Source organism: Typopeltis vanoorti, chromosome 3 (genome assembly GCF_054136105.1).
Source record: "Typopeltis vanoorti isolate ZY-2024b chromosome 3, IOZ_Tvanoo_1.0, whole genome shotgun sequence".
In the NCBI taxonomy this organism is placed as follows: Eukaryota; Metazoa; Arthropoda; class Arachnida; order Uropygi; family Thelyphonidae; genus Typopeltis; species Typopeltis vanoorti.
The window spans coordinates 42,171,169-42,186,273 of record NC_143551.1 but is presented as its reverse complement, the minus strand read 5'-3'; the positions used below and the strand labels follow the sequence as shown (position 1 = coordinate 42,186,273).

At 38.9% G+C, this 15,105-nt stretch overlaps 1 protein-coding gene across 1 annotated transcript in view; it reads right to left on the bottom strand.

Annotated features, from left to right (window-relative positions):
* Nucleotides 1-15,105, bottom strand: part of LOC150108079 (dynein axonemal heavy chain 3-like) — a 1,881,116-nt gene that overhangs the window by 959,982 nt on the left and 906,029 nt on the right. The gene's annotated exons all lie outside the window — the stretch shown is intronic.

The following is a 15,105-nucleotide window of genomic DNA, read 5'->3' as shown; positions in this document are numbered from 1 at the left end:
AGGACATCATGTTGTCCTCACAGCACTTAAGCCATCCAGGTGGCAGGGGGGAACTGCCATGGGTTCCCCCCTCTCACCCCCCCCTTGCCAATTTCTATATGGAAGATTTCGAAAAACGAGCCATAGACTCAGCCCCACTCAAACCTTCTATCTGGCTAAGATATGTAGATGATGTGTTCTCTATTTGGCCTCATGGCCCAGACACGTTAGACTCCTTCTTCAGTCATCTCAATAGTCTACATCCAAGAATCCAGTTCACTATGGAAAAGGAAAAGAACAATTGTTTACCCTTCCTAGACACCTTAGTCACACGCCTGCCTAATGATACACTTACCTTCACCGTATACAGAAAACCCACACACACAGGCAGATACATTCACAAACTCTCCCACCACCACCCCTCTCAACAATATGGCATTATTAAAACTCTTACCAAGAGAGCCCACAATCTTTGTTCCAGTGGAACCGCCCTCACTTAATATTAATAGAATAAGGGTACAGTTTACGTGGGTAGAGGCTTAAGTGCTGTGAGGACATCATGTTGTCCTCACAGCACTTAAGCCATCCAGGTGGCAGGGGGGAACTGCCATGGGTTCCCCCCTCTCACCCCCCCCTTGCCAATTTCTATATGGAAGATTTCGAAAAACGAGCCATAGACTCAGCCCCACTCAAACCTTCTATCTGGCTAAGATATGTAGATGATGTGTTCTCTATTTGGCCTCATGGCCCAGACACGTTAGACTCCTTCTTCAGTCATCTCAATAGTCTACATCCAAGAATCCAGTTCACTATGGAAAAGGAAAAGAACAATTGTTTACCCTTCCTAGACACCTTAGTCACACGCCTGCCTAATGATACACTTACCTTCACCGTATACAGAAAACCCACACACACAGGCAGATACATTCACAAACTCTCCCACCACCACCCCTCTCAACAATATGGCATTATTAAAACTCTTACCAAGAGAGCCCACAATCTTTGTTCCACTGGAACCGCCCTCACTCATGAGCTTAACCACATACACAGCACTTTCCTCTCTAATGGCTACAGTGATCACAGTATCAAAAAAATAATCAACTCCTCCCCCATTCCCCTTCCTTCTCGTCAACAAGATTTTAAAAATGCCATCACCATACCTTACATCCGTGGCACTTCTGAAAAAATAGCCAAGATACTAAAACAGTACAATCTACACACAGCATATAAGCCCCACTGCAAACTGGCTACCCTTATCCGTACTACGAAAGATCAGCTCCCTCCTCTCTCTCTACCTGGAGTTTACAAAGTACCCTGTTCCTGTAAGCTGGCGTACTTTGGACAGACAGGCAGATCAGCATCCATCCGTCTAGAGGAACACAAGTCTTACATCTTCAAACACAACTATGGCCATTCAGGCTTGGCTGACCATGCTTTGGACACCACCCACAGAGTATCATGGAAGAAAACCACCATGCTCCACCACAGCAAATTCAAGAAAGAGAGACTTTTCTTAGAAGCAGCAGCAGCTCTCAAAAACCAACCAAATCTCAATAAATATGGTTGCATTAAGCTTCCAAAGATTTGGGAAACACTCATCACCAGAGTTCCCACCTTACATTCCAGGCCACCTACTACTGCCCTTAGAGGGCGCTCTACCTAGATAGGACTTTAGTGTCACCCACGTGGTTGGGCTTAGTATTGTTTGTTATTTGTGCATATGTTACATTAATTGATTTTGTAATCCCCGTAGATGTCCTAGTGACTAGGACGAAATATAGGAGTATTAAATTCTATTTTAATTCTTTGTGAGTGTTGTAAAAAATCCATTAAGCCTCCAACATGAAGGGTACAGTTTGTTAATGTGTGGAATGAGTTTGATGGACGAAGTCAGCTGTATGGGAGCGATGGACTGCATTTGAGTGGTTATGGTGTGAGTCGCTGGAGAGACTGCTGCTGGAAGGTAGAGAAGTGAATAGAGAGAATGAATCAGATCGAGAGGGGGAGTGATGTGGAAGAGCAGGAGAGTAAGACAGGAGAGATTGAAGAAGTGGATATGAATGGGGAAGTGAGTGGTATGAGTATAGAAAATGAGAGAATGGGTGTGCAAGAGGAGCAGGGAAACGGGGAGACTCAGGGTCGACAGGACTTCGTCCATCAAGAGGTGAATAGGTCGACAGGTACACAGCGTGAGAAAGGTAGATGCTCCAAGAGGAGGTGAGAGCATGTGTGGGCAGGAAAGAAATGGGATGACCAGGGATCAAGAGGAAACAGACAGAATTGCAAAGGGTTCTAAAATGAAGAAGCAGAAAGGGAAATGGCCCCAGTCCAGCATGGAGAGATCACATCAAGTGAGTGGTATCACTGGAACTAGCTGTAGATCCAGAAATGAGCTGTAATGTTTGTATACCAATGCTAGAAGTATAAGAAACAAGGCAGATGAAATGGTTGCACTAATTGCATCTGTTCACCCAAAGATTGTCGGAATAAGAGAGACATGATTAGATGAGGACGACATCCTGACAGGAATAGAGATGGAAAGGAATGATATGTTTCATGAGGATAGACGGGGTAAAAAAGGAGGGGGGGAAGTGCTATTGATCATAGAGAAAGAGCTATGTCCATACAAGGTAGAGATGCAACAGGGAAATAGGGCCAGTGGTTCTGAGGCAGTATGGTGTGAGATAGAGGTGAATAGAATCAAATACTTGGTGGGATGTTGTTATAGACCTCGTAATGTTGACGGTGGTGATAGTGAAATGTATAGTCAAATAAGCCAAGCAAATAAGAAAAGGGTGATCATTATGGGCAATTTTTATTATGGCAATATAGACTGAAATGAAGAGATAGCAAATGGAAGTAAAGAAAATGCGTTTCTTGAGTTTTTGAGGGATAACTACCTCAGACAGTATGTAACGGAAGGCACACGAGGATTAAGGGTCTTGGATTTGGTCATCTCATCAGAGGATGCAATTATAAATGAGGTGTCAAATCATCCACCAATTGGTGAAAGTGACCATGAGGTGATTACCTGGGTGGTTGCCAGCAGTGCAAGGACCCCTGTGAAAAAAGGGTATATGTGGAACTACAAGGGGGGGGGGGGTGATTATGAAGAGCTCAGGAGACAGCTTGCAGGTGTAGCATAAAATGAGGAGTTAGCTGGAAAAGAGATCAATGCAGCTTGGGGGATTTTCAAAAACTATTTAGTAGATGCAATGCCTAAATGTATTCCACAGGTGAGAAAGTTAAATAAGGTAGGTGTGAGATGGATGAATAAAGAGATTAAGCAGAATAAAGATTAAGCAGATTAAGATGAATAAAGAGAATAAAGAGATAATACAGAAAAAAAGGGCATTGTGAAGGCAGCATAAGAGAAGTGGAAATAACCAATTTCATGAGGTCTACAAAGACCAGACAAGCAGGGTGACTTGGTTGGTGAGGGTAGCTAAAGAGAGGTATGAACAACAATTAGCTGATGAAGTCAAAAAGAATCCTAAGGAGCTCTTTCGATATGTAGCCAGCAAAAGAAAGAATGATTATGGAAGGATGACATTGATTGGAGGAAATGGTATAAAGACAGCTGTTGCAGAATGTGTGGTGGAGATACTTAATGACCAGTTCATAAAGATCTTTCAATCTTGTGAATGTGACTTCATGGAGAGACTGAGAGCAGTTGGTGATGGGGAAGAGAGACTGACTGTAAGTGACCAAGAGCTGTTTGGGGAGTTGAGTAAACTAGATAAGAACGAGGCTGTGGGACTTGATAATATATCACCGCGTATTCTGAAGGAAAGTGCCAGAGAGTTAACGCCTGCCTTGACATATTTTTTTAATACGAGTCTTGCACTCGGTCAAGTTCCTAAGGAGGGCAAGATTGTGCCACTTCATAAAGGAGTTGATCGAACTCAAGCATCAAACTATAGGCCTATCTCTGTGTCAGGTGTTGCGGTTAAGTTGTTGGAGAAGCTTGTGAGAACTAGGATCCAGAGTTGGGTTGACAACAATGGTATAATCTTTGATGGACAGCATGGATTTGCTAAAGGGAGGTCATGTTTTAGTAATCTACTTACTTATTACAATAAAGTGACTGCTTCCTTGGACAGAGGAGAAGGATACACAGTAATATACTTGGATTTCGCAAAAGCTTTTGATAGAGTACCTCATGATAAGTTGACAGTCAAACTAGAGCAGATGGCGTTGGATGTTAGATTAGTGCATTGGATTGGAGACTGGCTATCTGATAGGTATCAACAAGTTGTGTATGGGGGTGCGATATCCAGGAAAAGGAAATTCACTGGTGGAGTGCCTCAGGGGTCTGTTTTAGGGCCATTACTATTTAACTTGTATATTAATGATATTGGCGAAGATTTGGATGGAGATAGTCAGTTGTTTGCAGATGATGCAAAGTTGAGACGAAGCATGAAGAGTAGTGAAGATGTTGTTGCCTTACAAGAAGACTTGAATAAATTGAGTGATTGGGCACTAAAATGTGGATGTGAGTTCAATGTTGCAAAATGTAAGGTTTTAAAATTTGGAAAACAAAGATCAGATGCAGAATTTATGCTTGGTGAGAATATATTGTTGGAGGTAGAGGAAATAAGAGATCTGGGGGTGATAGTGGATAAGGATCTAAAATTTAGGTGACATATTGCAAAATTGAGAAGACAACACAAAGGCTTCTGGGAATGATGCGGAGGACATTGACGTGTAGAAGTAGGGAGATTCTTGTTCCATTGTATAAGGCTTTGATTAGGCCACACATGGACTATTGTGCCCAGATTTGGTCACCGTGTTTTCAGAAGGATGAAGAGGTGTTGGAAAGGGTCCAAAGGAGACTGACTAAGGTAGTTTCTGCCCTCTGGAATGTTGAGTATGAGGAAAGATTGAGAAGATGTAATTTGCAGAGTCTGGTGGAGAGAAGGATGAGGGGAGATATGATAGAGACCTACAAGTTGGTAAGGGGTTGTTATAAGATCAATGGTGGAGCAGTTCTACAGAGAATAGTGGGAGATCAGGAGAGAACCAGAGGTCATCCCTGGAAACTGTATAAAGAAGATGTGAATAGGGGAGTGAGAGGCAGGTTTTTCCCATGCAGAGTTGTGAATAATTGGAATGCCTTGCCTGAGAGTGTGGTGTCTGCAAGGAGTTTGAGTGTGTTTAAGACACGGTATGATGAGATGTGTGTGTGATAAAAGGACCTCCCAGATGAGTCTTTGACTCCATGAGGTCTTGTTTAATAATAATAATAATAATAATAATAATAAGGGGATATTTTAAATCCAACCTTATTTTATATCCCAAAGTACAGATATTTGGAAAATTTTGAAGTCTTTTCAAATTTTTTCAAATCCAGAAAGAATATTATTAATATTACATGACATCTCCAGGAAGTCCAAAGACTCATTGAGGGAGGGCACCTATTCTACAACTCTCTGTCTCCACCACTAATTCCATCAAGTACTACAAACCACAACTATCATCATCATCTACATTACCGCCATCTACCACCAACCACCCTGAATAGTATGTTCACAGACAATCACAAACAATCATGCCCATGGTGGAATTTGAACCCACAGCCTTTTGGTTTGATGGAGAGCGGATATGCTAACCACTCGGCCAACCAGGCTGGCATGTGAGAATATAATCCTAAACATTTGGAGATTCCTTGAATTGCATACCATAGCAACCTATGTTGGAACTTGTCTGTATATATTAATTGTAGGTAATGATATCAAGATGGCATCAGACATCTACGGGTGTTGGACCCATGGTTGGTGATGATGTTGATGATGAATGATAATGAGAATTTTATAATTTTGGGTTTTGTAACTTTTCAATCTCATAAGCTTAATTTAATGAATTACCCATTTTCTTCAAAAATAAACTACGTAACAACTTACAAGAAGCTAGTTGTAGGTTGAAAGTTGGTGTTAAGTAGCTCTCCTAGTGTATTAATAGATATATAATAATATGTGAATAATTAAAGTGAATGTTAATATTCAAATATGGTTCTCTTTAAGAGTCAGAGGAAGTTTTATATGGGTCTTTAGGTCTTCAATAAACAAAGTAAAGATTTCACATTGGTAATGAATTTTGTCTACTACCTGATTGTTTATTGTATTATTAGCTGTAGTGGTGGCAATAAAGTCAGCCAGAGGAGCCAATCCTAGATGAACATCATTGCCTAGTGAGTGTCCTGAGTAGAGACTCCTCTGGCTTCTATTCCCTAAACCACAATCTCCATGTAGTGTAAGTAAAACACTTTCAGGAGAACCAGAAATTCATTCATTTGAGAATACATTTGTAAATCAGTTTTGTAAGCAGGCCACTGCACAATATAATAATTATTATTATTAACATCCGACCTCTGTGGTGTCAGAGGCTCATCATGGTAGGTACACACAATTGCACACAATGCTCATCCAACCAGGTCATAAAATAACTCAATTTGTCTACATTCACAACACCATCAGGTGGTACATTCTACTCAACCCCCCCCCTCCACTCTCCATGCAAAGAACCCTCTCCACACTCCTCTGCTCACATCCTCTTTATACATTTTCCAGTAGTGGCCTCTTGTTCTACCCTCTTCTCCCATTTTATAAAAATCTCTTCCATGTCAACTTGATAACAATCCCTGACTAGCTTATATGTCTTAATTATATCCCCCTGCTTCCTCCTATTCATGAGGCTTTGAAAATTGCATTCTCTCAATCGGTCCTCATACTCCACATTCCAAAAACCAATGACAACTTTCGTGAATCTTCTCTAGACCCTTTCCAACATATCCTCATCACCATGAAAACCCAGCAATCAGATCTGTGCACAAAAATCCATATGAGGCCTGATCAATGCATTATACAATGGTATCATAATCTCTTTATTTCTGAATGTTAGGTTTCTCTGCATCATTGCCATTATCTGATGTGATGTCTTCTCACTTGTGCAATGTGTCCATCAATTTCAGGTCCTTGTCCACCACTACCAGATCTCTCATTTTCTCATTTGAACAACAATGTTCCAAAACTGACCCTTGCGTTACATTACTACTGACCTTCCTCTTACAGGATACCACACTCTGATATCCAATTTTCTGATACCTATCTGACAGCCAGTCACTGATCTAACTCAGTGACTGCTATCAGATAGTCTGTTATCCAATCCCATCTGTTTCAATTTATTTAACAGTTTGTCATGTGGCAGTCTATCAAAAGCCTTTGCAAAATCCAAGTACACCACAATATGTACATCTCTCCTATCCAAGTTATTTTTCACCTTGTTATAGTACATAGTAAGTTAGTGAAACATGATCACCCCTTAACAAACCCATGCTGATAACCACAGAGAATACTGCTGTTATCAACCTATTTTTGTATCCTACCTCTCACCAATCTCTCCAGTACCTGCACCACAACTCCAGATATACAGATTGGTCTATAATTTGAAGTCACAGCCTTATCACCACCTTTATGCAGTGGAAGACTTTTACCTTCTTTCCACTCCCATGGAACCTGTGCTGTTGTAAGACTCTTATTAAACAAGAATGCCAATGCTACTGCGAGTTCCCTGGAACATTCCCTTAAGACACATGGTGATATGTCATCAAATCCTATTGCCTTATTAACATCGACGTTATTTATTTCCTCAAACATCTCCTGCTCACTCACAATTAAGCCATTCTCTCCTATGTCCTCTACAGTTAAGATGCTCATGATTCCATGATGATAAGGATGAAACATTCTTATAAATTAATCATTGAATACCTCAGCAATGCCTTCTGCAGCAGTTATCATTCTACCATTTTCATCCATTAACATCATCTTACCATAATCATTATTTTTTATACTGGCCATATATCTAAAAAACTCTATTGTTTTTATTCACCTGATTTGCCAATTTCTGCTCATACTCTACTTTTGTTTTCCTTGTTAACTGAGTCACAAGATATTGAACCATGCCTTGTTTCATGTAATATACATCTGTTACATTATCTGCAAACTGGTATGCACTCTTCTTTCTTTCTATTCTTCTTGCTCCCTCCTCCCCAATAATATTAGAGGATTCAAGGGTTAGGGGTGAATCTTTCCTAATTTACTTTTCATCTTTTGAAGTGGGAGAGCGCCTTCTTTCCCAAGTATTTGCCATACTTAGTAGACTAATCAAATGCAGAAGAAGGCAATGGCAAGCCACTTCTGTACATATTTTTCCAAGAAAATCTTAGGAGCAGAGACTTAAGTTATTGTAATGGGTGCTGGAAGATGGGATACACAGGTGAGATGGCATAAAATGGCTATTGGGGAAGAATAAAGAAGAATTTCCTATGAAGATAACAAGAACGATGAAGCTGTATCAAAGCCTTTTGGAAGTTCAACTTCTGGTATGGTGGGAAGTCAATTGAATAAATTCATATGGAATAAGAGAGAAATTAGTCTGAACACTAAATTAGCTGTATACAAGACAGTGTTCAAACCAGTTTTAACTTATGGATCTGAGAACTGGGTCAGAAGTAAAACACTTGACCAAAGACTAGAGACTGCAGATATGAGAGTCCTGAGAAAGATTAGAGGCGTGAACAATGGCATCAATGGCAATATCATATTAAAAATGAGGATATTAGGAAAGAACTGATCAGCATCCAGGAATGCGTTAGCAGAGCTAATCTCAGGTGGTATGGTCACTTAATTAGAATGGGAGAAAAAAGATTAGCAAAACAAGTGTTCTCTGCCAGTTTGGCAGGAAAACGAACCAGAGGAAGACCAAGATATAGGTGGATTGATACGGTACAAAGTGCCTTAGATGATAGAAATATAAGATCTGATAATGTTGGAGTCTTGACAAGTAACAGACTGATTTGGAGGAAAATTGTAGATAGGAAGTTAGTAATGATGTATTTTTTCATGTAGTACTATCATATCCTGTACACCCCTTGAGGGTACATGGCAGGAATTTGATGATGATGACTTCTGATAGAGTTAATCTCGGAAGAAGATACCTCTTCTTTACTGAGAAATTTTTCAACAGATTTGGAAAAAAAAAATATACTGGTCTAGAGATTGAAAACATCAGTATTCATCCCAGTTCCAAAAAAAAAAAAAAAAGAAAGAAAGAAATAAAAATAAATAAATACCAGAAATTGTGAGAATTATAGAACCGTCACTTTAATTTCACATCTGATTAAAGCTGTTGAAAGTCCAACAAGGACTGGAGCTATGAGTAACTAGAGAACTGCCACAAGAACAGGCAGGCTTTAGGAGAGATAGAGAACTAGAGACCAGATAGTAAACTTGAAATGGATTATGGAAAGAACAAGAGAATTTCAAAAGGAAGTATTGATCTGTTTTATTGATTGCAAGAAAGCTTTCGATTGCATGGACCAAAAGAGACTTTTGATTGTAATGAGATCAATGGGAATACCCAAGCATTTAATTCTCTCAATAAGAGAGCTGTAAGACAACCAAGAAACTTCAGTAAAAATAGTCTTTGGAAAAATAGACATTGTTCAAATGGAAAAAGAGAGGCAGAAGGGTTGTATTCTCTCACCCTCTCTTTTTAATATTTATAGTGAATATATTATGAGACTGTTAAATTAGACAAAGACACAGATGAAATTAAGATTGGTGGCATAAAAAATAAATATTTTAATACTTTATGTGAATCGATTCATTTGAATTATGGGCATGGAGGAGACTATTAAGAATCCCATAGACTGTACGAATGACCAATAAGAAGGTTTTAGAGAGTATTAAGACAGAATGCTCCTCGGAGGCAATGATCCCTAAACAGAAGTTGATGTACTTTGGACATATTATGCAAGCAGATGAATCATTGAAAAAGGCAATTATGTTAGGGAATATTGAAAGAATGAGAAGAAGAGGAAGACCTTAAAAGACTTAGATGGGCAACATAAAAGAACTTCCCAACTTGAACTTACAAGTGTTCAAAGATAGGACAGTAGGACAAGTAGGATGGAGAGCCTTTGTTCACAAAGATCACCAAGAGTCAAAAATGACTGGATGGCACATAAAAAATTCAACATGAATAGAGGGTGATAAGTGCTATTTTGTGCAGTAACTGGTGATACTAATCATTTTAGTAACATCTTGTTTATTTACGATAGCTTGATTGCATGATTGCAGTGCTTTATGGAGTAGTTACCATTTTTTACTGAATTTTGAAGCTTGTCTTGAACAAATTATGCAAATCGACATGCTGAGCAGTGTAAAGATCAAATGTAATTAATGACACAAATTTTTTGATAACAGTTTGATGTTGGTTGTACAATATATATATATACACGTGTGTGTGTGTGTGTGTTTTTATGTGGTTACCACCCACGAAAGGTTATTACTAAACCTATAGTACATTTGTACCGTGGGTGTGCAAGAATTTTTTTTTTCAATTTTTGTTTGTGACCATTTTTGTCAATTTTATATATATGTTTTCTAATTTTTTATTTATTTTTCCATTGTCCAGAAATCCAGCTCTAGAGACCAATGTGAGACTAGGGAGGTGGTCTCACACTGGGCAATGAAATTCATCTTCCACCTAAAGACAGTCACAAACATCCATGCCCATGAAGGGATTTGAACCTCTGACCTGTTGGTCGGAGAGTGGGTATGCTAACCACTTTTCCGACTATGCCAGCATATATGCACAGCCAAACCTGAAAGCTAGGTTGGTAGAAAGGCTGAACAGGAGAGGAGAGAAAACATGGTTTTATAGAAAGTATGATATTTTGCTGGACTACAAGTTATCAGTGAATATGAAACAGACTGACAGAATGAAAGCTAGCATAAAAGTGGGTGCAAAAGGAATATGTTAATCACAAATGAAGGAATGAGACCAAGTCAGATTATGAAAGTGAAAGTAAGTAAGAAAGGAAATGGAAGCAAGTGAGAATGAGGAAGGGATCACTGTTATTTAACTTCAATATTGATTATTATTATTATGATGATGATTCAGGCCTCTGTGGAGTCAAAAGACTTATCATGGGAGACCCATCCTAGGAAACACAAAGTCTATCATACCACTCTTTGAAACTCATTGACCGTTCATGCTCTCACCACTTTATCAGTCGATGCAGTCCATGGTTCAAACACCCTCCATTCAAAGAAAACACTCTTCACCCTATTGCTTACAGCTTTGATTCAGTTTTACAGTAGAAGCAACTCAGACTATGAGGTCATTTTTAAGTGACTTGTTATTATTATTATTAGTAGTAGTAATATCAGCTTTTGAAGGATTCAAAGATTCTTCATGGAAGGTCCTCCTGACATGTATAAACCTTGGCAAACTGTCTTAAAACTGCTCACTGTTTGCACTTGTCAACACTCTCCATTTAAAATCAATACTGAAAACTATATAAGACGAGTATGAGCAAGTAATTCTCTAAAGAAGTGCTCTTCACTCACTTGCTCACTCCTTGCCAAACAATAAAACTTTTAGGAATGGCATCTCTTGTTCTAGCCCTGTTCTTCCCTCTATTCTATGAAGAATTACTTGTGATAGAAATTCTTCTCGCTGACTTATAAGTCTCAATCATATTGTACCCTCCTCTCTTCCTCCTATCCACTATACAAATAGCATTTTCTCAATCTGACTGCATGCCAACAATTCAGAGACTCTGACACCACTTTAGTAAATTTTCTCTGCATCCTTTTCATAATATTAATTATTATCATCATTATTTGATATCTAAAATTCCATCCACTGCCCACAATAGTATTTTTTGTTAGTCTATTGCATGTATTGTGTGGCTGATTTGTTTACATGTGGGATGAAAATCACAAGAGAAAAATCCTGCTACCTTTGTGTGAGACTGGTAACTTACTTTCAAATTAAAAAATAAAACATGGTAAAGATTCCTCTCAGCATGATGAGAATCAAACCTAGGACATTTTCCGTCAAAGGGTGAAATGTCCTGTTATTTGTCCAATTACACTATGGAGGCTCAAACATGAATATCCATGGCATGATTTGAATACACAGCATATGGATTTGTTCTCAAATTTGGCCCCCAGGATTTTAAGGGGATAAATTAACTGTGGAAAGGGTACACAGGCAGATAACAAAGATGGTTTCAGGACTGTACAATGTTAGTTATAAGGATCAGCTGAGAGAATGTGGACTGCAGAGTTTGGTAGATAGAAGGAGGAGAGGTGATATGATTGAGACTTTTAAACTGTTGAGGGGTGGTTACAGGGTTGACAAGGGGGGCAGTTCTTTCATTTGGTGAAACAGCAGGAAGGAGTGATGACAAGGCCATCTCTGGAAGTTACAAAAGGAAGCTGTGAGCAAGAGGGTAAAGAGTGGTTTCTTTGCATGGAGGAGGAGTGTACACCATGGAATGTATTACCTGATAAAGTGGTGAGAGCAAGAACGATCAATGAGTAGTATGATAGTCTTTGTGTTTCTTAGGAAGGGCCTCCCATGATGAGTCTTTTGACTCCATGGAGACCTGAATAATAATAATAATAATAATAATAATAATAATATTGGTTGAAAGTGAGTATGCACAATTTCACAATTAATGTGGATGCAGTGTAGGAATGCAGTGTAATGAACAGTTCATTATATATTTCAGTTCAGTTATAAGAAAATAAATAATGCACTGATTTATTTAGTTGCTAATATTTTGATGGTTTTTCAGCCAGTATCATCAGAGCACAAAATGTTTGTCATGATACACAAATAGCAACAATTAGTCAAGAGCAGAACAGTTTAAAATTATAACAGACAACATAAAAAACTAAGTCCTAATTGGTATCACTATCTACTGTTCGTTATAGAGAGGGAGAGAGGGATAAACAAGAATTAATCTGATCTTAAAATGACTCATTCATATTTTTGGTAAATTGATACAGCCATACTTGTTTCAGGAATGTTTTCAAGTTGCAACTGATTCCAAAAAAAAAAAAAAATCTCTCTAACTTGTACTGACTTCTGTGTAGCACTTTTTGCTTTATTCTATCTAATTGTGTGAAGGAGTATCTAAGGCATGGTATGCTAGGCCTGACTTGCCATTTATGAAGGTGCTGAATGTATTTCTGCAACATGGAATTACGTTTTCCAAGGCAGATGACAACAGATATTCCTGTTCGTCATAGTAAGCCAAGTACAGAACATTCCATAAACTTCTGGATGTGATAAAGATGATCATTTGTCCTTAATTGAATGGATGAAGGTTGGTAATTTTTATTTATGGTGTATTAATAACAGGAATAGAAGTCGCTGGGTACAGCATTTTTCGGCAGGATAGGAAGGGAAAGCGTGATGGTGGAGTACTGCTTATGATAAGTGATGACCTATGTCCTTTAAGAGTGGAAACTTTGGAAGGCAGTGACACTAATGATTTTGAAAGCATATGGTGTGATGTAGAGGTGGGCAAGACAGGATATTTAGTGGGGTGTTGCTACAGACCCAGGAGTACAGAGGGTGGGGACCAGGAAATGTTTAGACAGTTGAGTTTGGCAAGTGCAAGAAGAATGATTGTTATAGGAGATTTTAACTACAGTAGTATAAATTGGGGAGAGGAAGATGAATGTAGCAATAAGGGAATGGAATTTCTAGAATTCTTGAGCGAAAAATGTCTTAGGCAACATGTAATAGAGGGAACAAGAGGTTCAAGAGTTTTGGATTTGGTTTTAGCATCAGAAGAGTTGATAATAACTGAGATGACATCTCCCCCACCAGTTGGAGAGTGTGACCATATGGTTTTGACTTGGAAAATTAATAGATATGCAGGAGTATCAAAGAGACAGGAACGTATGTAGAATTATAAGGCAGATGATTATAATAGTCTAAGACATCGACTTGGGAAGTTTCATGGAGGGAGGAATTGGAAGGCCAGGATATCATTAGTGCATAGAAAATTTTGAAAGAATATTTGTTAGCAGCAATGGTAAGTTGTATACTACGAGTGAACAAGAGGACACAATTTGGAGTAAAATGGATGACAAACAATATTAAACAGGAATTGCATGCAAAAAAAGAGGGGCTATGGAAGAGATATAAGGAGACAGGTGAAGAGAAGATGCATGAAGAGTATAAGACACAGGCCAGAAGAGTGACTAGTATGGTAAGGAAGATGAAAATGGAATATGAGAGGAGATTGGCCATAAGATCCAAAAAAAATCCTAGGGATTTTTTTAGATATGTGGCCAGTAGGAGGAGAAATGACTGTGGAAGAATGATATTGTGGGATAAAAATGGGAATAGAGTGACTGATACAGAGGACATAGTGGAATTGTTCAATGAACACATTATTGGAGTATTTCATCCTGAAGGCGTCAGTTTTAATGCTAGAGGGATAGGGCAGGTTCGAGGTTTAGAGGTACAGGAGGAGAGTGTGTTTCAAATACTGAATACTCTGGATGTCAATAAAGCTGTGGGACTGGATGGTATTTCACCATGAGTTTTGAGAAAATGTGCTAGGGAACTGACAGTGCCTTTGACCTGGCTTCTCAATGAAAGTTTGGCTGCAGGAAAGATAGTGCCATTGCATAAGGGTGGTAGCAGACTGGAAGTGTCTAATTATACACCAGTTTGTGTGTCATCAGTAGTTAGTAAGATCTTGGAGAAAGTAGTGAAGGACCTTATACAGCATTGGTCAGATGAGGGTAATGTTATCTGTAAGAGTCAACATGGATTTGTGAAACGGCGCTCTTGTTTTAGCAATATGCTAGCCTTTTATAATAAAGTTACAAGAACATTAGATGAGGGAAAGGCATATGCTGCAATTTTCTTACACTTAGCGAAGGCATTTGACAGGGTGCCACATGATAAGCTGATATTTAAGTTGCAGCACATGGGTCTGGATGTCAGATTCATCAACTGGATTCAGGATTGGCTGTCCGATAGGCATCAGAGAGTTGTGTATGGTGGGGCAGTTTCAAGGAAGCAGAGGGTTACAAGTGGGGTCCCACAGGGCTCAGTACTGGGACCTATATTGTTTAACCTTTATATCAATGACATTGTCAGTGGATTGCAGGGGGATATTGATTTGTTTGCGGATGATGTGAATCTGTGAAGGGTTATTAGTAATAGTGCAGATGTGGCAGTCCTGCAAGAAGATTTGAATAAGCTAGACAGATTGGCAAATGAATGGGGGTATCACTTTAATGC